At 39.7% G+C, this 25859-nt stretch overlaps 1 protein-coding gene and 1 long non-coding RNA gene across 4 annotated transcripts in view; one reads left to right on the top strand and one right to left on the bottom strand.

The window, feature by feature from the left end:
- LOC122811839 overlaps window positions 1-5953 on the bottom strand; it is a 799357-nt gene extending 793404 nt beyond the window's left edge. For 2 of the 3 annotated variants that reach the window (XR_006366298.1, XR_006366299.1), the window contains exon 1: window positions 5650-5952. This is a non-coding gene — a long non-coding RNA (uncharacterized LOC122811839). Of the gene's footprint in view, window positions 1-5649 lie in introns of all 3 variants that reach the window. The other variant, XR_006366301.1, reaches the window with a different exon arrangement.
- An 87-nt stretch (window positions 5954-6040) lies between these two features.
- The window catches only part of SMUG1 (single-strand-selective monofunctional uracil-DNA glycosylase 1), a 172883-nt gene continuing 153064 nt past the window's right edge, over window positions 6041-25859 (top strand). Inside the window, exon 1 of the mRNA XM_044083948.1 lies at window positions 6041-6115. The gene's annotated coding sequence lies outside the window, so the exon portion shown is untranslated. The remainder of the gene's footprint in view (window positions 6116-25859) is intronic.

Genomic DNA, 25859 nt, shown 5'->3' with positions numbered 1-25859 from the left:
ATGGCAATGGGCAATGGCTACCAACCGCTTTCTTCTAGCAACGCACATTCCCGGGAGTTCCAACGTGATAGCAGACAGACTCAGCAGGTGCATTCTTCAGCCTCATGAGTGGTCCCTGAATCCTCTCATAACAGCGGAAATTTTCCACCGTTGGGGCCATCCATTCTGCGACCTCTTTGCACCCCCGACCAACTTCAAATGCAGCAACTACTTTGCCCTGATTCCCCCTCCGGGACAGTCACCCAGGGACGCTCTAGTTCACGATTGGCCCTCGGGTCTTCTTTATGCCTTCCCACTCACTCCCCTCATTCCCCAGTTTCTGAAGGAAGCCTGTCGATTGAAGAGCAAAGTGATTCTTATTGTTCCATATTGGCTTCGTCAAATTTGGTTCCCCTTTCTGTGGTCTCACCTGCTAGATCAACCATGGATTCTTCGTCCAACCTCGGAGCTGATCTCCCATCCACAGAATCTGATTCACCCCAACCTGCACAGTCTGAAGCTCACAGCTTGGCTCCTCCAATTCCCTTGATTGCCAGGCAAAATGATCTTCCCTCACAAGTACGGGACATTCTTTTTGCATCTCATAAGCCCTCCACTAGCATGACTTATCTAGGCAAATGGAAAAGATTTACCTGTTGGCTGAAAGATAAGGAAATTGATCCCTTTTCAGCACCGGTGTCGATGGTACTCGAATATCTAACCGCCCTATTTCAATTGGGGCTGTCAGCATCTACCATTAGAGTACATTTGGCTGCGACCTCTAATTTCCACGAGAATGTCCAAGACTCCTCCCTCATGTCTCACAAGTTATGTAAAGCCTTCATAAAGGGTGTGAATCATCTGAAACCCCCTTTCAGGGAACCTATTCAACCTTGGGATTTATCTTTAGTTCTTCAAGATCTGACATTGCCCCCTTTTGAACCAGCTGCTTCATGGGACCTCAAATATCTGTCATGGAAGACCTTGTTTTGGGTCGCTATTACTTCTGACAGACATATCTCTGAGCTTCAGGCCTTATGTACAAAGAGTCCATACTTGATTTTTCATCCAGACAGGGTATCCTTAAGAACTAACCCTTCCTTCTTGCCAAAAGTCATTTCTGAAATGTCTATTAGTCAGACCATTGAATTGCCAGTGTTTTTTCCTGATCATTCTAATGAGAGAGAGTACTGCCTACATACCCTAGACGTACACAGACAACTCCATTTCTATTTGCAAAGGACTAAATCTTTCCGTAAATCAGACCAGTTATTCTTGGCTTTTTCTAGATCTAGATTAGGATGTGATGTTGCTAGGTCACATTGGCGAGATGGTTAAAAGACACTGTTACCCATATTTATTCGGTACACAATACTTCTTTGCCAACTACCATCAAGGCTCATTCAACAAGGTCAGTGGCAACTTCTGCTGCCTTCCATGCCAGAGCTTCTTTACATGACATCTGTGCAGCTGCAACTTGGGCCACTCCTCATACCTTTATCAATCATTACAAGTTGGACTTGGCCTCCAGGGGAAGAGCATCTTTTGGTTCTATGGTGCTCAGGAATGTCCTTCCATGAAAGCCTCCCAGGAATAGAGGTAGTTGGGGACTCTGTCCCATACATAAGGAAGTTGACGAGGATTAACAATATCAGATAAAGAAGTTATGTCTTACCACAACGTTCCATCTGTATTGTTGATCCTCGTCCACTCATTATGACCCTCCCTCCTTCCCCCTCCTATGGCTTCTAGTGGATCTCACCATCCTTCTCTTTAGGTCATTTGACCAGAGATAGCCTCTACCTTTTTCTGACTTGCAAACTCAATCTGAGGTAACAGGGAGAGGGGGATTATGGGTAAGAGATTGCTTAGCTCGAGAGTTTATCGCTGGCGCGAGCTTGGTATATGGCCGGCTCAGTTCCGATATCGGAACCGTAACCCATACGTAATGAGTGGACGAGGATCAACAATACAGATGGAACGTTATGGTAAGACATAACTTCTTTTTATGCATCCTCCCTTCCAAATAATGATACAAAGCTAGAGCTGCTTCATTGTCCTCTGACACCTTCTGTCCCTGTCCTTATATACTGTTAAATAAAAACAAATGTGTACCCTTCATGGGATCAGTGACTCCATGATGCAAGCTCCCCAGGACAAAACTATGAAGGGAACATTTGAGCTTTAACATTTAATGTGCCTCAGTAATGAGCTGGGTGCACAGTTGACCTGCACCATATCCGTAACAAAAGCCAGATATACTGCTGAACTGAGGACTTGAACACCTCACCAGACCACAGTCCCAGTATGCCTTCTCCTACTCCAAACATTTACATGCAGATGCTACTATAGGAATACCACTTGGCACATCTATATCATTTGGTGGCTGTAGGTGCATATTTCAAAGATGCTTTTCACTTTGGTGAAGTACTTGATGGGGGGATTGTACAAGTTGTATATGTTGGACCCCTCCCCACACCCACCCAAGCATTCAGATTATCTCTTATTGAGATGACATTTCCAAATTATTTGTTTTGTGTACCTATGATCATGCTTGTTTGCATCATTTGTTAGTCTGTTTCTATGATGTATCTATGCATCTTCTGTGCTGGCCTGAAAATGATCCATGGCGATCAGTGCTCTACCAGGGTTAATAAACGTAAACAAATAATTGTTGCAGTTTGGTATAAGAAATGATAATTCGAAGCTGTAGCTGATTTTTTTTTTATTTCTTCTTTCACAATGCAGGCTTATGACAACAGAATATTAAAGCATGGTATAACATATGTTAAGAATCTCTCTGACAGTTTTATTTGTGTGATATGAGTGTGCTTTGACATTTGTAATGTCTAACTACTTTGTACTTTTCAATATATTGACTCAGACTTTTGTTGTAAGAATATCTTTTTCTAACTCTTGAATGCAGGAGCTTTTATTCAGATTGTAGTAAAATACTTTTTCTTTTCCAGCAGTCAGTATTTAAAATCATTCTAGCGATCTAAAATGTCTTTGTACCTTTTGATGAGGTAAATTATTAGAATCTAGTGTTAGAATAATAATAAACTTCAAAAACTAGTATTTTACAGTTTATGAAACCATCATTTGATTGTGGTGATAACAAATGCTTTTACCCGAGGTTTTCAGCTTTAGAATTTTTGATGTAGGGAATCGTAGCATTGTGTTTCTTGGCTTGAGCATGCCTGAAACTCAAATGTATGCCATTACAATCTGACCTGTAGTCTTTACTGGTATGACTCTTGAGCATGCGTATTTATTTGTATCTTAAAAGACAATTTTTGTATTTTTCTGGGCAAGACTTAAATTTAAGTGTCCCTCTTAAATGTTCCTGAATTTTCCTCATGGATTTGCTTTCACTTCATAAAATCAGCAAAGTTTTGATAAACAGGTGGTGGATTATAGTCAACAAATAATGAGTTTTTACTGTGAAGTGAACAAATAATTATTCGTTACAGTTACAAATTTATTTTACTTCATAAAAAGCATGTAAATTTGCGTATTCTGATAAATTTCTAAATCTGAGGTATTAATGTTTAAAATATGCCCCTGATGTGGGTCTGTTGTCCCCGATCCTGAAAGGTTGAGAGCAATGCTTTAAAGCAACATACAAAATTCCTTTATTTCATTAATGGTTATTATTTTATTTACTTTTTAGTAGGATAACACCTCTAGATGCTTTGATCACCAGTTAGAGAAACCGAACGATACTAAAAGAAAAGATACTAAAAATCAAGCACAAAACTATTAAAGAACGCTGAGACTGATGAAGATGTAGGACTGTACATATAATGTTTGTTTATCTTTCGGCTTTTCCCGGTTAGGGGTCGCCACAGTGGAACTCCGGTCCACTAATGATTGGCAGTAGATTTTTATGGTGCCGAGTTGCCAGCTTGACGGCCAACCTTCAACGAAGGCACGCCCATTCACGCATGTCTTTCGGAACGCCACTCGACCGCAGTGAGGACATGCAGACTCCGCACGGAAGGCACTCCCCGCACTCCAGCCAAGAATCAGACGGGAGAACCTCTTACATACTCCGAAAAGCAGGAAGTCATGTATTTTTGCATGTTACTTTCTTCCCCTCAATTTTATGCCTGTGTTAAGTAGCGTTACCACCTGTCCCACTTTTTGAGGGTCAGTCCCTCTTTGGGCAGTTGTGTCCTGCAAAACAATGGTAAAAATGGCAAATGTCCTTAGATTTTTAGGACAAAATTATTTCCTATATTTTATGTAATAGTTGCATAAAACAGTTACTCTGTATCTGAAACACCTAAATGTTATAAGCAACTAAATTCTACAAGAATAAGCTTTTATTTAGGCAAAAAGTGAAGTTCTGTCCTTTGTACTGGCTGTGGGTATGTTTCGGCCTGCAAAATCTGACTTCTGTTCCAAAAAATTTCCCACTTTGGGCATTTGAAAAGGTGGCAGCCCTAGTTAAGTAACAAAAACTGTGGGTACATCTTTAAACATTACAACATATTATTTTGCAACTCTGTTTCCCCCTTCCAACTTATTACAGTATACAACTCCTGCTTAGAAGACTGGATATATCGTTGAGTTGATTAATTTTCACTTAAGCCCATTCATTATTTCACCTATATATCAAACTAAACTCTGAACCAAACGTAGCGAAGAAGCGAGCATGCAAGTGTTTATTATCAGAGTAAAGATCTATGAGTAAGTCTGTGCAAATAAAATGCGATCCTTTCACATGTTATAACACATGTACATCATAGGTCACGTATGAGAGAGAACAATTTTATTTAACAAATGCATTAATTAACTTGCACATGACATATAAAGCCTATTGGGTTTGGTCTGTTAAGCATAAACTGCTTTGATGTAATTTGTTTACTCTTCTCTTGCAGGCATGCCTTTCAACTGTCCAGATTTTTGCAAAATGTTCATATTTTTACCTCATATTTTTTGTCTGTTCCTCATAAAATGTGTTTTTTTTTTTGAGAAATTATTTAGGATTGAAGTCACTAAATAATAACAGACATTTGAGTAATGGACTTCATATCTTTCAGGAAATGCATGCTAACACAATTCTTTTTATTATAACACCTTTCTAAGTTTATGAGGAGCAATATTAAGATTTGTCCCAATTTTTGAACCATTGTCTTGGCTTTGCCATATTTCTTGTGCTAAGAGGTTGATAGGCATGCAAGAAATCTGGGCAAAACTTGACAAAATGGAAGGGGGGGGGGCTGCTCAAAATAGGGGCATGTTTTAATAGTTGCCAAAGTAACAGGGTTTGTGTTAACATATATTTTCTGAAGGATTTGAAGTCTGAAACTCAAATGCAAGTCATTATTTAGTAACTTCAGTCCTCAGACCATCCCAGTGATTTGCCAGAAAACCACATTTTTTTATGAGGAACAGAAAAAAAATATGAGCCAAAAATCTGGGCATTCTGCGAAAACCTGTACAGTTGAAAGGTGTATAGAGGTATGCTTGTATCGTGTACAACATAGTTGTATTCATGGATACTGGCGTGAAGTACTTGACTACAGGACAATTCAAAGCTTGAAAGACTGGAACACTCAAAAATACCTTCTATCTGTAGTTCCGTACTTCATAATTTATTCAAACTGAAAATATGCACAGTGTACGGTTGCCAATAATACTTGTGTAAAACGAGTAACTAACCTGCACAACGATGGGATTGGCAATACAATGCGAGGAACTGATAACATAATTAATACAAGTAACAACGGAACCGATTTGTAAAGTGGTAAACGTCTAGTAATAACGCACGCTCTAATCTTCGTCTTCTTTTTTCGGCTTTTCCCGGTTAAAGGTCGCCACAGCGGATCACCGGTCCACTTATGATTGGCAGTGGAGTTTTCTGGTGTCGAGTTGCCAGCTCGGCGCCCAACCTTCCGCTGAAGCCTTTAGTCTGAAGGCACACACGCGCACGCACTCACGCCTAAGGCCAATTCAGAGTGCCCAATCCAACTACAGCCGAACTACATTTCCCAAAATTCTTAAATAGGATGGACTTTTGTGTAATTGATACTCTTCCATGGTGAAACAGAAACCTAACTACAACTCCCATAATGCTTAACGTGAAGGGTTTAGGAAGTCGGCTATTAAAAGGACACTGAGGTTTCAGGTAAAGCGTGGGTGTGTTGTATTTGAATATCGGTTTATCTTATTGCAGGAAATGTGTACGTAAATGAGAATGTTGGGGGAAAGACTTCTAGGTTTTACCCCGTTTCGTAAATATTAGTTAAATGGGTTTCATTGTCTTCTTTGTGGAACTTTGAGCCTTTCTTCTCTAGTTGGCCCAATTAATAAACTGAATAGTACAACATACTTGGCTTTGTGTGCGGGTCTGCTACTTCACTGATGTTGAGGCTACGGAACACGATATCTGCTTCTTTTAAACTTAGCATGTATGGCATGATCTTTAGCTAGGGAAGTACATCTTGAGCACAATCATATGTGCTTTGTACTACTCTTTTCCTTTCATTTGGTCGCAGATATAGTTATGACCGAATGGCGGATATTCTTGGTGAAGAAAACGTCCCAGGAAAAAGGGGACGGGGAGCAGTACTAATAACATCAAAACGAAATATCCCTTTGCAATATACTCCAGTGCCTTCTTTAAGGTTTTTAAAGCCCGTTCTAAAACAGAATGGGGCATGAGCAGGTTAAGAGTCTGCTAAAGTGCTTGAAACTTTATATTGGTTCTAGCTTTTTCCCTTCCATTAAGGAAGATTGTGAATTAAACCTTTTTTATGGCAATGGGGGAAACTGTTGTGGGTGGCCTATACAGCTAATAATCGTGCATGCAGTCGTGGAACCCAAGGTTTAATTCTGTGCACGTTGGGTAGGGTTGCCACCTTTTCAAATGCCCAAAGTGTGACATTTTTTGTGCAAATGTCAGATCTTGCAAGGCAAAACATACCCACGGACAGTGCAAAGGACAGAACTTCACTTTTTTGCATAAATAAATGCTTATTGTTGTAGCATTTTAGTTGCTTATTCTGTTTCTTATAACATTTAGGTGTTTCAGAAACAGAATAACTGTTTTATGCAACTATTACTTAAAATATAGGAAATATTTTTGTCCTAAAATCTCAGGACATTTGGCATTTTTTCAATTATTTTGCAGGACACAACTGCCCAAAGAGGGACTGTCCCTCGCAAAGTGGGACAGGTGATAACCCTAACGTTTGGGTGGTGTTGCTTAAGTGGATCTTTATCTTTTTTCACAAGCTCTTGAAAGGGCTCCTCTGCGTATTTGTGTGCTGAATTAGACCAGCTGAATGACTTTTCTCGTGCCCTGGCACATGTCCAAAACTTCATGAACTTTCTGCTCATCAATGTGATAGTCTTTATCAGTGGTGTATGTTGATTCTTGACTTTGCTAAAAAGATACTGTAAGTGTCCTTGCATCTGGATAGTTTCACCGACGTCTTTATAGGACCTGGCTGCCAGTTGTCTTCCCTAGCAGTACTGTCAGCCAGTTTGTTCTGCGGGGTGAGAGCTGGGCAACCCTGGACTAGGTAAGAGCCTTTGGGCTCTTTGTTCACCTGAATTAATCCAGTCATCCCTTCAGCTTTGAGTTAGGTGGTAGGGAGTTGGTCAGCTAGTAGGCCCTACAGAGCAACCTATCCCTGGAGCTGTCTCCCAGCGGCAGTTCCCTTGAGCAATGTGCTGCTGCCTTACCTTAGAAAGGTGTGTATACTTCCACACACACACTACTGATTGGCAGCATGTGCTGTGCAGGCTCATGCCCAATAAGTGCTACACCAAGTGCTCCAGTAGTTGTCATCCAGGTAGCAAACCAGAGTCTCCCTCCCCCCTCCCAGGATGAGAGGTTTCATACCTCTGCCCCACAGTGGTGGGTTATTTGGATCTTTTACTGTATAGAAAAAACAGCCATGCAATTTTTTTGCATATTACATTTTAGTTCTGATATTTTTCAAAATCCTGTAAGATTTTGAGTTTTATTAAAGTAGCTTTTTTTGTAGCCATTCAGTAACTTCAATACATCATCATTGTAGTTGCCTTTGAATGCACACACTTCACCCCACTTCTGCCATTTTAATAATATAATCCATTTGTGGCTATTTGTAGTCAGTAATGGTAATTTTTTTTCTAAAGAAACTAAAAAAATAATATAGTAAGGATATGGGAGTGGGGAAAGCTGGGAATAGAACTTGGGAAGAGCAAAAGTAAAGCATTACCTAATCATGTTGTATGCTACTTACGAGTGAGGTTTGTAGCTCTGCTTATATAGTATGGTAGTGAAAATGCAATAACCTCTTGCAAAGCCTAACTAAGTTAGTGTTATTTATTGGTTTGTTTGTGATGTATGAGCAGTACAAGTTCAATGTGCCATGATATCCTGTCAGAAGCTGTCTTTAGAAAGCAAAGAGGACAAGCAGATTATTCTAAGGACTGTTTTGATCTCGGTATACCAAGTATATTTTCAGAGGAGCTTGGCTACATTTTGATCATCAGTCTAACTCTTGGGATGTGTGTAAGTTGTATACATCACAAGTATGGTGTGTGTTTTAAGTTGTTATATCTGACAGCTAATTTGTCAGTGAAAGGTGGCCCGGTATTTCAGTAGATAAGAGGAAACATGATATATGTATGGCACCGGGGCATTTTGTCTTTTTCTGGAGTTGGCAGTCAGCAGAACTACAAGACAAACTCTGGGTCCAGTAGAGCTGTCCAGAACAGAATTCTTATTCTACCACACCTTGTCAGCATTTCCTTTTGACAAAGTTTGAGATTACCATATCTGCCTTAGTTGTAGTAGGTATTGCTAAACTTTGTAAAGACTTTAAATGGGACATTCTTACCAAGGAACTTCTATCATTTGCTGAGAGTGAACAGATTTAGTGATTTGAGCTTTTCATAGACATTTCAGTCCAGAAGGTTTTCCAGTGACTAGAAGAATATGCAGGGTTGAAGAGGTGTACACTTCTGAAATATTTTCTGTTCTGTAACAAATTTAAGCAGTTTTTAAGAGCCAGACCCCTTTTTGATTGTGCTGGATTATTTTTAAATCGCTGCCACTTAAAAATATTGATGGGATATTCTACTTAATTAATTAATGTGGGTTAGACTTTATATGAAAACTGTGATGGAAGAGTAATGGTGAGGACATTTTTTCATTTGAAGGGTTAATAAAATTAAACATAGCAATTGTTTGCAGGTTGATTTTGGTCTTAATTTCGAAGGACTATGGCATTTTCTCAGAAAATATTTTATGGTTGAGTTCTACGTCTACATAGCTCAGGAACTTGCATCATCCTAATCAAAAGTTAGCTTGGTAGACAAAATTAGCTTAAGGATAAAATAGATCTTGAGTTAAACGTTGGATCACAGTTGTAGTACCTTAAGCTACATGGGTCATTATTAACCCCTGCCACTAGCCAGCTTTTCAAATCTTGAGGGCATCCTCCATGCACTCTGCCAGGAGCTGGAGAGGAGCTCTTATAAAGCAAGAGTTGGAACTCAAAAAACCTTAGAACTTTCTTACTGACTAAGATGACTTTTTCTTTGAGCTTCATGGAACTGTTGACCACCTAGTGATCCTTCAAGGCTGGGCAGATAAGTTCCTTATTGGTGAAATCCTTCCACTGCAGTTATTTGTTCTGAGGAAAACTACATTTTTTTTTTTTAAATAGGAGGCTTTTTCTTGGGAATAGTTTCTTTTTGGACTGTCGCTTTCTGTCTTGGAGAATGATCTGTGTTAATGATATTGTGAACAGCTGTGTATTGCTCTATTTTTTTTTTTTTTTTTACTGTGGGTTGTGTGAGTTTTATGTATTAGGGGTAGGACTTTGTAATTAAGCAAACTGTCAGTGTCTTTTAACCTGAGCCTGTTTTTGCCTGTTTAAGACTTTATTCACTCCTCCACGCTCTGCTACCTGTTTTCTGTGCGTCTACCTCAGCTGATCTTGTGGAGCAGTTGTACTCAGTTGTTCTTTCCCCTGTCGACAAGAGAGTCTTTGGGTGTCAGACTGGCTCCATTTGTACCTCAGCCAGTGATAGGAGAGACTGCTGTATCCAGTCTTGGTTCTTCAGATCACTCCTAATTTTTCAGTGTAGCACTGTGAGCCACTATGAAACAGGTTCTCTGTGGCTGTAGGGATGCCCTGTGTGGTCAAGTGAGAAATTCTCTTGTTGGTCTTGGGGGACTGGGGAGGATTCTAGCAGTTTACATGATAGCTGGGATAACATGCCCGAGTACTAGGAGATTGTGCCTGCTGTACATCAGTCTGTTCCAGGGACTTTCCTAGGAAGAGGAAAGAGAGTAAAAATGTGACTTCTGCTTCTAATTCTGCTTCTTCTGCTTCCATGTCTTCTGCTGTGAAAAGAAAAAAGGGTTTCCTTACTTGCTGACTGTAATATTCAGTCGGAAGATGAGGAATTGGAGAGTAAATGTTCAGGATTTTTTCACAACCTGAAGATTCTGATTCTGAGATTCCGAGGTAGTGATTTCCCTCCAGAAAACCTTTCTTTCTTTTAAACTTTAGGCAAAATAAAAAGATTTTTTCCCAAAAGGATCGAAATAAAATCCCCATTACATTTGGATATTCCCCACTCAGCCATTGCTTAGCAAATATATCATGACTCATTACAGCTGGATATTCCCCACTGAGCCACTGTTACTTTTTTGTTGTCTGCTTAAAATAATGTTTCTCACAGCTTGCTGTTTACCTTGCAGTCATCATATTATCCTTAGAAAGTCAGATAAGTTATACAGGGTACTTCAGACTCGCAAGTACTTGTTTTGTAGTCATAAAGCATGACCTGTAGGATTTCCCTTTCCAAAACTTTCTGCTAGACAAATTGCTAATACCAGTCCCACTCCCTCTGACAAGGATGGAAAGCTTTTGGCAGATTTTGGAAGAAAGTTTATTCTCCTTCCACTTTAACTTTCAGAATTTTAAACTAGCAGGCTCATGTGTTAAATGTTTTGCTTCTGTCTTTGGAGAACATAAAGACACTTGCTTTGTACCCTTTTCTCTCCAGGGGCAAACATTTCCTTTAATGACTGCACATTGCGTTATTAAACACATTTTAAAGTGTTCTTACTTGTAATGCTGCAGAGCTGTTGCTTTTGAGTCAGGCATGAGAGCATTTGCTTGGTTATATTCTGAAAGTATTCCTGAGCATGTTACAGTTGAAATTTTAAATTCTCCCTTGGACAAAAGTTCTATTTGGCCCTTCTGCAGCTGAGGTGCCTAAGAGGTTTAATGAGAGGGGAAACATTGATTCAGGCAGTAACCCAATTTTTTCAAGGCAAACAAAAGTTCTCCTTCCACCTTAACTCCCTTTTTTAATAGGCAGTTCAAGGATCAAGGTGCTGCCAAACAGGATTTTAAAAAGTGATGGCAAGGAGGCTCCAAAAGGAAAGGAAATGCCTCTCAAAGTCAAGGACAGTCCAAAAAGTCAGAATGATTATTGTCCTTTTCAGGCTCTCCTTGAGTCTTCATATACCCTTCTGGCACCACATTTTTCCAAACATTTGGGTTTTGAAAGTAATTCAACATGGATGTACTTGGCAGTGGGATTTCCTCCCTCCCTTTCATGGTATTCCCATTGTCCAGTAAACAAGTTGTCCCTTTTTCCTCCTCTTCTGATTCAAGTGAAAGTGAGATCTTAGGGAGTCACAGAACCAGTGCCTGCAGACCAGAGGGGTACATTAATTTATTCAAGGATTTTCTGGTGCCAAAGATAAGGAGGACTTTGAGGCTTGTGCTAGACCTCTCCTTTCTCAATATTTTTCCAAAGGTTGCAAAGTTTAAAATGTTGTAATTTCAGACCCTTTTACCTGTGGTTTCTGTGCTAGCTATTAGTTATATTTAAAAGAATCTTACCATCACATACTCATTGGCAAGCAGTTCAGACTTTTTTAAAGATTTTATGTATCTGGCTTCTTCTTTTTCTTTTGGCTGTTCCCGTTAGGGGTTGCCACAGTGGATCATCCATTTCCATTTCTTCCTGTCCTCTGCATCATGCTCTGTCACACTAATTACCTGCATGTCCTCTCTCACCACATCCATAAACCTTATCTTAGGCCTTCCTCTTTTCCTCTTACCTGGCAGCTTCATCCTTGGCATCCTTTTCCCAATATACCCAGCATCCCTCCTCAGCACATGTCCAAACCAACACAATCTCGCCTCTCTGGCTTTGTCTCCAAACTGTCCAACCTGGGCTGACCCTCTAATATACTTATTCCTAATCCTGTCTACCCTCATCACACCCAGTGCAAATCTTAACATCTTTAACTCTGCCACATCCAGCTCTGACTCCTGCCTTTTTGTCAATGCCACTGTCTCCAACCCATATAACATAGATGGTCTCACTACCCTCTTGTAGACCTTCCCTTTCACTCTTACTGGTACTCGTCTGTCACAAATCACTCCTGACACTCTTCTCCACCCACTCCACCCTGCCTGTGCTCTCTTCCATACTTACCATTACTCTGAACTGTTGATCCCAAGTATTTAAACTCATCCACCTTCGCCAGCTCTACTCCCTGCATCCTCACCATTCCTCTAGTCTCCCTCGGGGTGAATTTCCTTTCTCCCATCCAGTCGTCAAGGTTCCTTTTGAAGAGGGCCAAGGAGGTGCTCTGCTTGACTTGTATGGGCAGTCTATTCCAGAGTCTGGGGAGTCTCTGGGTCAGGAGCCTATCCCTCCAGCATGTTTTGTTTATTGTGATGACAAGGTTTAGATCCCTGGAACGTGTGGGTCTGAGGGATTGGGATTTCTTTAAGTGTAGCATGTCCAACAGCTCTGGGTTTGACATGGCCTTGTATGTTAACCAGTGATCGCCTCTGAGTAGATGATATGCGACAGAGTATAGCTGGAGTTTTTTAAGGCGGTCAGCACAGGGCATCTGCTTTAAGCCTGTGATTCTTTTAGTGAGGTATTTCTGCAGCCTTTCCAGTTGTTGCAGATGTCTTGAGAGGTACATACCAAATTCTTGAGAGGTACATACCAAATCATAGTCCAATGTATCTGGCTAACACTGTTAATTTTCTGTCTTCCCCTTTGGACTATGTATTGCTAAAAGGATATTTACAAAGTGTCTGTGTACAGGAGTTGCATATTGCAGATTTCAAGGCATTCTCATTATGTATTGCTAAAAGGATATTTACAAAGTGTCTGTGTACAGTAATTGTATATTGCAGACTTCAAGGCATTCTCATTTTCATAGCTGATCACTAAGCTTACAACTCCAGGGGAGGTTTTTAAACCTAGCCATGCTTTCCAAATGTGTCTGACAAGTTTTGATACCCCGAGGGGCTATTTGTAGTCTTGGACATTGGTGGTCAAGCATTCATAGGTAGCCACTGTCTTCTAGGTTCATTGGTGCCAGACAAGGGGTGCATTTGCAATTCCCCTTTTACTGGTTCAACTTGTGCTTGAATTGGTTTAGTGAATAACTTTGCTTCACATGGATGGGAAGCCTGTTCCAGAGAAGGGTTAGTCTCTGAGACGCGTACCTGTCCTACCAACATGTCCTGTTTATGATGTAGACAAGGTTTAGGTCCCTAGATTGGGTAATTCTGATGCTGTTTTGTGGATATGCAACAGATCCATCAAAACGGGATTAGAGGATGCATTTTAGGCGTAGATCACCTCTCTGCAATCAGTAGGAGACCAGAGTGCATGGATATGGCATTTTGGTGGTCCAATTATGTCATGTTATTTAGACCATGTGTTCTTTTCGTGATGAGTCTCTGTGGCTGCTACTTGCATATTCCTAGTCAATTGCATACAAAGTGATGTTGTAATCAATGACTGGTCTGATAAGGGCCAAGTATAGTGGAACACTGACATACTTGAACCCAAATGCCACACCCTTACTTATAAGTTGTGCAGTATAGAATGATTTCCTTACTACTATAGACTCATAATGATCAAAGGCCAGATTGCTGTCTACATGTGTTCCCAAATCTCTAACCACTTGAGTCTATCCTTAGGGGTGTATTATCAATGTGATAGTTTCCAGGTTTAGCCATCTGTCATAAGGATACTATTATGCATTTCTTGGCATTGAGTTTTAGACCATGGCTCTGACACCATTCATTAGCCTGTGTTTGACATTTGTGTCATTAGGGGAATGTATGACTGCTTCTAGTTAGTAATTCTCTGCAGACTTGGTCAGCCAGAGGCCTTTGAGGTTGACCTTGACTTCAGAGAAGTAGATGTCAAAAAGGAGTGGCTCCAGCACAGAGTGTTGAGGGACTCTCCTAGTGATTGGCCTGCTTGTGGAAGCAGACTCCCCTATCCTAACTTCTTGGGTCCTGTCTTTGAGCTAGCTGGCTATGGGTGACATCGGAGTTTATTCCTAATTTTGAGAGTTTGTCTACAATTGTCTACAAGTGGGATATTGTGTCAAGTGCTTTTGTCAGATCAAGTAAGGCAGTATGCACTAGGTTGCTATTGTACATTGCTTTGGTGATCTTCTCGAAGAAATCCACCAAGCTTGCCCTTGCTAAAATCATACAAGACTGGGTCCAGCGTAAGAAGTTTTCCTGTGTTATTATTTATCATTTCCATTATAAATTCTTTCTATTGCTTTGTGTATGAAACTAGTTAGACTTGTGGGTCTGTAGATGGCCCATCCTAGTGCAAGGGATGACAATTGCAGTTCTCCATTCCCTTGGCAAGAAGACTGTGGTTAAACAGTGATTGTAGTGTTTCATGCTATTATGGAGGCAACCTGGGATATTATTTTGGCCCATTGATTGTCTTCTTGGCCCTGGATTGTGCATTGAAGACCTGTTCCCCAGTGATAGTTAGGGTTGAAGGTATTTCCTGAAGGGTGTCTTCTAGTAGACTGGGTAAAATTGCAGCTTAATTTGCTGGCCAGCAGACTTGCTATATTTTCTGGCTCTGTACACTTGGCACCATTTGCAGTTAATTCAGTACATTGTTTATTGTCTTTGAGGTTGCAGGCATAGCTGAAGAATGTCTTATTGCCTTTGGCCTGTGAAGTTATTTTTACTTCAAAATTGGCTTTGGTGGCCTTGATTAGCCCCCCAGAGTTGCTTGTTTAGATTTATGAGAGGGTTTTTACCTTGCTTGTTATTACAGTTCCTAATATTTGCCATGATTTTCTTCCTTGTCGTGCAACCTTTTGAAGCAGAGATTTTATGAGAGGGTAGCTGTTTTTTTGCATTGGATGCATTTTCCAGACAAGTATGGCTGTCTCTATGCAGTACTTAACATGATTATTCAGGGTTTCTGTGAACACTTTCGCATAGGCAACGGTGTTCTCAGGGTGGTTTTTTTTTGGGAGGGTGTGCTTACATTTTTTCTTGCTAGGGTATCAAATATGAGACTATTTTGTAAGTTCATAGTCTTCAAGTAAACTTCTGTTACCTTATATTTCGGAATTTATTTTCATGGTATGTTAGATTCTGCCCTGTGAAGAGCTTTTAGTCCTCCAGAGAAAGTAGAGATGTTCCAAAAGTTCTTCTTGAGTTTTTCCAGTCAAAACTAAGTGTCTGACAGGGAATGTCTCAGGATTATGGGACAGATGGTTTCTATGATTCTTATAATAAATCTGCCCAGGTTTCACATGAGCACAATTTCAGTGGCACCTCAGTTTAGTCTGGACTCAGTGTCTTCACCCTTTGTCTTTTCAGATGCTCATTTTGTGGTTTGTAAAGAGGGAGGTTTTGTGGTAAGTAAACCAGTTTTCTTAACCCAGGTCTTCCATTCACCTCTTCAGTCTTTCGCAACAGATGCTTCAGACTTTGCAAAGGTAGCAGATTCAAAATGGTTGAAAGTAGAAGGTATTTGGAACAAGTGAGATGGGCAAAAACCCATAAATGCCAAAGTGGTGCAGACAGTATTACATGCTTTTTTACACACAGACAACACCTCTGTGATGTGCTGCATAAACAGACTAGGTGAATCCGATCTTGCCTCCTTTACAGACTTGGTATGATAGTCTAGGAGGTAGCAATTCTGTTCAGTTTTGGGCTTCAGGCTTCATGCATTCCATCACAGTAAAACATGGTGGCAGACAAGTTAAACAGGACTAGGACAGACTCTTGCAAATGGAAACTTGATCCGTTTCAAGAGTTGATCCAACTGTGGGGGACATGTCAAGTAGATCTGTTTGCTTCTTCTCTGAATAGACAACTGGTGAAATTCTACTTCAAAGTTCCTTGCAGACAGGCCTGAGAGACTTGCAATTTTTCTTCAGGAAGGAAACATTCCACTATGCTTTTATACTCCTTCCATTAATTTGCAGGGTTATTCCAAAGATCCAAAGAGGCTCTTGAGGGTTTGTGGTGGTCACCCACTTGGCCAAGGCACAATTGCCACACACTTTCCCAGAGACTGGATTTCCTCACACAAGACAGTAATTATTTGATACCCCTCATCCTGAAAGCTGTTCAGTTGACTGCCTGGATAATAGAATTTTGATACCTTTTAGGCAGCTTTATTTGCAAGGACATGCGGGTATTTGGGGGGGGGGGGGGGCGGCTACTAAGAATTCATGTATGTGTAAGTGAAAACGATTTTCTAGGTGCCATTCCAAGAAACATGACTTTCCTAAGGCCTGCCTGCTTTTGATTCTTTGTTATTTGCTTGAGTTACTGTCTTCGGGCATTTTTCACCCTCTAACAAGATTCATTTGTTGGCCATTTCTGCTTGTCTGTTGGATTTCCTCCCTTTCTAACCATCCTTAAGTCAAACAGCTTTTGAAAGGGATTTTACGTATCTGTGCACCTAGGAAATGGATGGCTCCTCCATGAGATCTTAACTTTGCTTGAAAAGCTTGCTGTTATTGTCCTTTTGAGTCATCCGAGTTCAAAACACTTAGAATCAAATGAAGTTAAATGATTATATAATTAAGTTTCTGTTTAACTTGATTTGCTATATTTTATTCTTGATGCCTGAAGAAGGATGTGTATTGTATTTGAAAGCATGTGCCGGCAGTTTTGAGTTAAATTAGTTTTAAATCATATAAGGTCTACAGTTTATTTGGCATTCCTGCAGTTTTCTGCCACTATACAGTTGATTGCAAGTTTACTTACTCACCTGTACTTTATTTCTCATATTTGTCACACTTTGTACTCTGGAACAATTACTATATTAAACAATGATTTGACTGTTAAGCTAATTTTGCATAATAGTGATGTTTATTATATTTTTTTACTGTTTATCTCAAAATTACAAATAAAAGCAACAGTTCATACTATATAGAGAACTGTTTTACTATTTGTGTTAGTTGCAGTTTACCATATTGTGTACTATAAGTGTTGTCTGTTAAACTTGTAATTATTCTTTCCAAAAGTGCTGCAGGTATTGCTATACATTTTTAACCATTTACATTATTGCCTTTTTCTCCTACAAGAAATAGTTGCTATGTAGATGTCATTGGTATTATTTATGCTGTAAATCATGCAGACTACATGTAGCATGTGTTCATATGCTTTACATGTAATGTACTTCAGAGTTGCATTTATAATTTGTATACAGTTTGGCAATGTTGTTTTAAAGCAATGCTGTAATTCCATAAATGGGAATGTGTTGCCTTATTGTCGGAGTTGTGGCTAAAAATGGTCTCCAGACCACTCTTTGTGTCTTTCGGCTTTTCCCGGTTAGGGGTCGCCACAGCGGAACTCCAGTCCGCTAATGATTGGTACGTACCGGGTTACCAGCCCTGATGCACAACCTTCAACGAAGGCACACCCCATTCACGTATGCCTCCACACAGAAGACGCTCTAGCTGAGAATCTAACGGGACAACGTCTTGCTATGAGGTGACAACGCTACCGCAGCACCACAGACCACTCTGTATGCAACCATTTATAAAATGTAAAATTACTTACTGATGCTTGATGGGTGGGAAAAAAATGTTATAGTTTAATACCACTGTGTTAGCTCTTGGGGGATTGACGTAAAATATTGTCCCACAGTCTCTTACAAAAGTTGCTGGAATCTCAGAGGAAAACACTTTGGTTTTGAGAGAGAGAGTGACAACACCTACAAGAAAATATTATATTTACTGAATGCAATGTAGAGAATAGTTTGTGGGTACTCTACAGACTGCAGTGGCAAGCAAATAGGGGCTAATATTTTTCCAGTGTTCTTTTGGTACAGTTCTACTATCGAATTTTGTTTTTTGGCACTTATTTGAACAAAACCTAAAAACTGCAGGTGGCTGCAGTCGTACCTTAGTGCAAGAAATCTGGCCAAAGCTTGACATAATGGGGGTACAGAGGCCCAAAAGTAGGGACACATTTAAATAATGCTCTTATAAACTTAGAAAGTTGTTAGAATAACAGGATTTGTGTTGGTGTGCATTTTATGAAGGATATGAAGTTTGAAACTCAAATGTATGTCATTATGTAGTGACTAATCCGTAGATCATCCCAGTGATTTGTCAAAAAAAAAACACTTTTTGAAGAACAGACCAAAAATATGATGGAAAAATCTGGACATTCTGCGAAAATCTGTACAGTTGAGAGGTGTGGCTCAGTTTGTAGGGGTTACTTTATGACCATCATTTGTTGCCCATTTAAAGTGTAGGGAATAAAACAGTGGGTCTCAGATTTTAGCAAAAGTGATGCCTGTGAAATGTGAAGAAGGTAGAGGTTTGACTATTGGAGCACAATATGTACCTAGTATATTCTCAGTGACAGCATATCGTAAAGGAGAGGAAGAGAGGTACAATTAAAATCTTAGCACTTTCAAAGGATGTGTAAGAAGTCCATTTAATCATTGTCATTCAAACCCTGACACCCCAGTTTATGAGCTATATCTTGTCGTAGTACTATAAGGATACGCCGCCTACATTTTGTTAGAAGGACTTCATCCTTTCAAGCAGTGTGTGACATTTCTTCTTTCTGCATGTCAGTCCCCATGCTCAGTCCTCTGCCTGAAACAGAAAGATTTGATAGTTTAGTAACCTGATGTTCTGTGTACTATACAGAACTATAGCTGAGATTGAGTGCTTGTAACTGTTCCAAGATTTAAAATAGTATTTTAGAGAAAGAAAAGGGTATACAGAAAAGTCCAGCATCTGCTCTTTGGAAGACAGTGGAGCTATTACAATTGTCAATTTAATGTAGCCTGTGTAGTAGTAATCTGATGGCCTTTCTTCAGCAGTCACATGGTGTAGCCAGTATAAATTCAGTGAACAGAAACCGCTAGTTTTGGTGAATCATCTGTCCATCTCCTCTACAAATGTGTGATTGTTGGTTGTTTTGGGTAATGTGTCTGCCTAGGAAGTATTTGCATGTGTACATTTCTTGGTAAGACCCATGGTTTGTATTATGACATCTTGTGTATTTTAAGCCTTCTGTATACATTTTGGATGACAGCTAGAACTGACAGGTAACTTCTTTCAGTCTCTGCGTAAGACTGAATATAAACTTCAAAGTAGATCATGTTTTTATTTTTTAAGCAAGAGGACAGAGTTGTCTCTCTGAAGTCACTGCTCTAGCGTACTATTTCAAGGTGAAATTTACTATTAATTTGAGAATAGTAATGTAAGTATATTATGGCCATACACTGGAAAATGAGTAGCAAAAGCTTAAGTTTTGTAACTTAGTTTCTAGAACTGATCACGTAAATTACTGCATCTGTCCGTGGCTAGAACAGAACATATACTTAAAAACAATTAACCGTGATCAAATGTGTCTAATGCTTACCACTGCAGTATGTACCTATGTAGTAGTCTCTGCACTGTAAAAGTGATATGTTTATTATTTTTTCTGTTCTGTTAATAACTGCATGCTCTGCACTTGGCATAACTCCACTATTTAAACTTGATGTCTAAATCATCTTTTATATCCTCACTTGTTCATCTGATGCATATCAGTTGCTTCTCTGCAGTGCACAGAAGCTGTAACTTAAATGTACCAGGCATGCTATTCAGTCATTTAGGCTGTGATCCCCATCTAGGCATCAGTACAAGTACTTTACTTTCTGTGAAGTAGTCCTAGAAAAAAAATAGTATTTGAGAAATCCAGGCTGCATCCTTTCTCTAGCTTCACAGCTGCACAGATTGCTTGAGAATGGTAGGCCTTCAAAATCGATTCGCCAAGTAACAATACTTTTATCTTTTATCACACAGTAGCTTAGCTTCTTTTTGGAAAATTGTCAGCAGCATAATTCAGGCTCCACTTAACTTTTGTCTGTCATACTGTACTCCTTCAAAAGCAGTTGTTTGCCTCAAAAAAGTTTGTTTGTAGGTAGCTTTCCAGTGTCAAAAAGTTATATTGAAATTCATTTCTGATAAGATTGTTAAAAAAGACAGGCTTGATAGCTGTCTTCTGTTGCCGGGATCTGTGATGTCACAAGGTTCCTACAGTTCCTCATGTAGGACAAATGTAACACCTGGTGGTGGCTTACGTAAGTGTGAAGGCCAAGAAGCACTCAACCCAGGAGAAGGTGCAAAGGGACATGTAACTCACTGTGTGTGTGTCAAATGCAAGTAACTCACTTTAGGCCTGAGCAGAATCCTGCCCCACCCAGAACAATCTTCAAATGCAAAGAAAAGATAATTGGTTTTGGCAGCTGGTATCTTTCTAAGGGGATCCAGTATGTTAGCTTTGGATGAAACAAATGACAATCTTGCAAAGGACTGTGTGCACTTTTTCATTCTTTGACTTTTGCATGCAAGTCCACTACTGCTTTTTTTTTTCTTTTAAGGCAAAGTCTAACTTTTGGACATTTAGCATAACCAAAACATTTGAAGTAAATTTCAGTCTGGACTACATGAGGGATGCACTTAACAATAAATTGCTGGATCTTTAAGCCTTTCTGCAACTGGAACATATCATATTTGTGTTTAAACAGAGGCTTTTATGTTATCATAAAGATAGCACTCCGTTTACCAGATTTCAGCACCTATATTGCTTTCAGAGTCTGCGGAAGTCTCAATATTTGTCAGAGGCCCAGTTATATAAGCCATAAACAAAGTATTTAGTTCAAACTACCCTAAACAAGACAAATTATCAATTCCAAGCCTGCTGTAGGTAATTTCCAGTGTCCCTGGAGGGCTATGAAAGATGTTTAATTGCGCTTACAGAACTACCTCTAAAATAAAAATATATTTTAAATGAGTGATCAGCTGTCCATTGATTCACTGAAGCACCTATATCAGAAAGGTTAGGTACACCTTCCTAGTAATGGAAATGCTAATTTCCTTGTACAAATATTTAACCAGCATACTAGGGATCAAAATGGTATAGTTTTCATCCTTGATAATGTCACATCTACTTGCACTGTGTTCCTGTAGCACCCTGATCAAATCCATAATTAACTTCTCTAGAGCATCTAAACCTACTATCATGAACACCTGTGTAGGACTTTAAAAAGCCAAACCTATTAAAACTAAACCATGAATTTTCCAAATTCAGCTGCAAGGTTTGCAATCCCCCCAATCCTCAGTTGTAACTTTTGCCAAAGAATGTTATCTAACAAATAGTGTAGGTTTAGTGGTCACAGTCAAAACCAGATATATTGAAGAATATCAAAATAACCTATTTTAGTGGATTGTCAGCATTCATAATCTCTGTAGTAATAGAAAAAAAGTAAGGGTTGTAATAAATCAAAATCTACCTATTTTGCTTCTTCTGTCAAAAAAGATTAGCAAAAAGTCTGAAAGTTAATAAAGGAAGTGAAAGGATTACTCTGTGATTATTTGCTGTGGATGGTAATTTTATTTAGTGTTCTTTAACTGCATCAGGCTACTAACAACACTTGACAGCATTGTGGATTAATTCCAAATGGTTTCATCTTCACTGACCATAAAAATATACTTATTGTGCTTGCAGATAAATTTAGCCTTCACTTCGTACAAAAAACAGTCTTTGATGATCCAAAAATTCCAGAGACCCTCTGTCTCCCCAAAGTATTTTGGAATTGTCCTAACTGGTGTCTGTAAAGCTAAAATACCACCTTATGTAACTCCAATACAACAGGTTGTTTAATTGTCAGTGCTACATCTGACGTATGTGAACCCCTCCTAATCCTTTTCATCATAAGTACAGCCACAGGATATAGTCCTTAAGTAAGCAGAATATCTGTCATCATAGTATTCATAAACAGGGGAGGCATCTCAGATCCGGGAACTATAGGTCGATCAGGATAAAGAGCCATGGAATATATTGTATCCAAGTTCATAAGATCCTGTTAAAAACACATATATACATGTGTGTGTGTGTGTGTGTGTGTGTGTGTGTGTGTGTGTGTATATATATATATATATATATATATATATATATATATATATATATATATATGTGTGTGTGTGTATATATATATGTGTATGTATATGTATGTATGTGTGTATATGTATATATATATATATATATATATATATATATATATATATATATGTGTGTGTATATAACTGTTAATAGCAGCAGTCTGCATTTAAAGTGGAACAGCCTTACAAGACTTTCTGCAGATATATAGAGCTGCGTATATTGTTCTGCATTATTCTGTATTATAGAGCTAAATTGTTGTTTAGATATCTGTTGTCTTAGTGTTCTGCAAATATACAGAGATCAGTATATATTTTTTGGGTTTTATAATTTGCACTCTGATTCCTCACATCTCTGTTGAAACTTTCTTCCCCACCCCCTCATTGTGGTTTCTATTGCTTGTGTGTTGTTAACTCAAGGTTCCCTTAATTTGAACTGTTAATAGCAGCAGTCTGCATTTAAAGTGGAACAGCCTTACAAGACTTTCTGCAGATATATAGAGCTGCGTATATTTTTCTGCATTATTCTGTATTTTATAGAGCTAAATTGTTGTTTAGATATCTGTTGTCTTAGTGTTCTGCAAATATACAGAGATCAGTATATATTTTTGGGTTTTATAATTTGCACTCTGATTCCTCACATCTCTGTTGAAACTTTTCCCCACCCCCCTCCCTGTTTTGGTAGTAGTTTAAATTTGGTGGCTTTTGCAGTGCCCGCCCCACTGTAGATTTGATCTAGGACACTCCCCAAGTCCCATCTCTTTACCGCATTCTACCTAATAAACCCTTTCTGCACTTGCTTTTAGTCCTTTTTAATTTAATTACATTTTTTCAAACTGTGTGTGGACTAATATTGCTACATACTCGTGTGTGCCAGCTTGCACTGCATGTGAATTATTTTTACTACTGTTTTTGCTACTTTTCTGAAAAAAAAAAATTGTAAGCCTGTTTCCTACCTTTCCTGTAATTAGTGTTCCAGATACAGATTTGCTGTATCCCGGACTATTTGTAAGCTTCTGAGCCCCCAAGACTTTCTGTGTTGGAGGGAAGCCTTCTAGCCTATCAGTGGGAGTGGTAAGCACTAGGTAACCTGTCTACCACATAAGGAGTGGTTCTGGCCCAGAATTTGTAGTTATTGGTTGTTTGGGCAGTCTTCCATCTCTCTCAACTTTCTAATTTGAAGGCCTGCATTTGCACTTGTTTCTGTCTTGTAACTCCTGGGCCCATCTCTTTTGCTCACTCAAAAAAAAAAAATCTGCTTTTACTGTATTTGTGTTTCTTCCTACTTTATTTTGCTTTTGCGGCATCTTAAAAGGACTCAGTTGTATTTATTACTGCTTGGTGTAACTCATTCTAAGCATTTTAGTTTAAGCACTTGGGCTTCAGACCAGTTGTTTTACATTAAAAGGGTTTGTGGTCTGCACTCTTGTGGGAGGAGAGGCTGGACTCTGCCCTTCTAGCTGGGAATTTCTGGTTAAAGGCTCATAGTGCCTGCATATCTAAACTGCTTCTTACTGAAATTGGTACACCTTGTTTGCTGTAGCATAGACTAGATCCAGGCCTGCTGAATCTAGCTTTGTTTGTATAACCTGAGCACTAATCCAGGCATTCTTTAAAGTGTTAAATTGTATTTATTACTGCTTGGTAGTAACTTGATTAAAGTGAAGCTATCATTCTAAGTCTTTTGGATTAAGCACTTGGGCTTCAGACCAGTTGTTTTACATTAGGAAGGTTTGTGGCCTGCACTGTGGTGGCAGGACAGGTAACTTACATCCTTCTAAGTTGGGAACTGCTGATTGAGGGCTCAGTGTCTGTTATTCTAAAAGTGTATTAATTCTGGTTTAAGCACTTGGGCTTCATGCCAGTTGTTTTACATTAAGAAGGTTTGTGGTCTGCACTGTAGTGGCAGAACAGGTAACTTACATCCTTCTAAGTTGGGAACTGCTGATTGAGGGCTCAGTGTCTGTTATTCTAAAAGTGTATTAGTTTTGGTTTAAGCACTTGGGCTTCAGGCCAGTTATTTTACATTAAGAAGGTTCGTGGTCTGCACTCTTGTGGGAGGAGAGGCTGGACTCTGCCCTTCTGAGCTGGGATTTTCTGGTTAAAGGCTTATAGTGCCTGCATATTTGAACTGTTTCTTACTGAAATTGGTACACCTTGTTTGCTGTAGCATAGACTAGATCCAGGCCTGCTGAATCTAGCTTTATTTGTATGCTGCTTGTTTGTTTGCTTGTTATTTCCCTGAAACACTAATTCCACCTAAAATGCGGCTTTTCAGTGCTTCTGTGGATCCCTAGTGATATCTGCATTGCTTACTGTACTTATTTCCTTGTTTCACTTCAAAGAAAGTTACTGTTTGTCGTTTTTGCATTTAAGTTACCTGAAACACATTGCATTTAAATTACCTGGCACTTGCTCACTAAAGCAATTGTATAAGTCAGCACTAAAATATTAAAAGCACTACACCCTCACAAACTCCCCTTGAGTACCTCGTTCCCCATTGGCCCTTTTTTTTCAATTATAAAGGAATTCCCAATACTATTCTAGCATGTCCAAAGGTCAGTTGTCAATCTCCTCTCCGGTCCAGCTGGTGAATCTCGGAATCTTGAGGCAATGTTACAACTGCCTCATGTACACAGACAACCCTCTCCTCCTCCCAACAAATTCCAACACATGTGAGAGATGCAACCATATAACCATACTGGAGGCTAAGCTCTCTCAACTCAGTACTGGCAACACCAGTCAGGAGGAGAAGGAAACCACACTCACTACAATTCCAATCTCACATAGACCTACCACGACAGCAAACCAAACACATAAACACACAAAAACATACTCGAGGCTCTAAATAAAAATCTGCCTAAGCAGCAGAGACCTCCAAAGCAGACACCCAAGCAACCGCTACCGCAAAACAAAACTCGTGCAACACATAGCTCACAAAGCCAGTGTGCCGAACAGTCACAGCCCTTAAGGCTAAACAACACACCTGATACACTTGTAATAGGTGACTCTATCGTCAGGCACACTGACGTCCCGCTCACCAGACTGAACAAAGAGAAGGTCACGGTGAGCTGCCTGTCGGGCGCTAGGATCCGCCACATAACACAAGCACTCAGGTCACTCCAAGGCAAGTACAAATATGACTCAGTCATTGTCCATGCTGGTGTGAATGACCTGAGACGTACCTCCCTGGACTACATGAAAAGAGACATAGAGGAGCTCTCTGAGCATGTAGCCCAGGCCGGTATGACCCTGACCGTGAGTAGCATTTTACCCTCACCAAGAATGATGCCACAATATGAAGACAAGATGATCAATTTCAACAATTGGCTTAAGTATTGGTGTCATTCAAAGGGGATCCAATGCCTGTCAGCCTGGGATGACATGCTCGACAAGCCACAATGCTTCGCTAGGGATGGCTTGCACCTGTCACCCCTGGGCTTTTGGATATTGGCAAAGGCTCTTGCTACCCCCATAGTGACTTTTTTAGGCAAGGCTCAAAAGACAAACCCACCTCCATAGGTATCACAAGGGATAAGAAACTGAGTAATGCTACTCAATGCCAGAAGTCTAAACCTCAAGATGCGCGCACTCAAAACTCTCCTTAGCATGGAGAACATCGATATCTGTGCAG

This window comes from Protopterus annectens, chromosome 9.part0 (assembly GCF_019279795.1).
Source record: "Protopterus annectens isolate FY-2018-M chromosome 9.part0, PAN1.0, whole genome shotgun sequence".
Classification (NCBI taxonomy): domain Eukaryota; kingdom Metazoa; phylum Chordata; order Ceratodontiformes; family Protopteridae; genus Protopterus; species Protopterus annectens.
The sequence above is the reverse complement of the archived record's forward strand: the minus strand, read 5'-3'. Positions and strand labels throughout refer to the sequence as shown.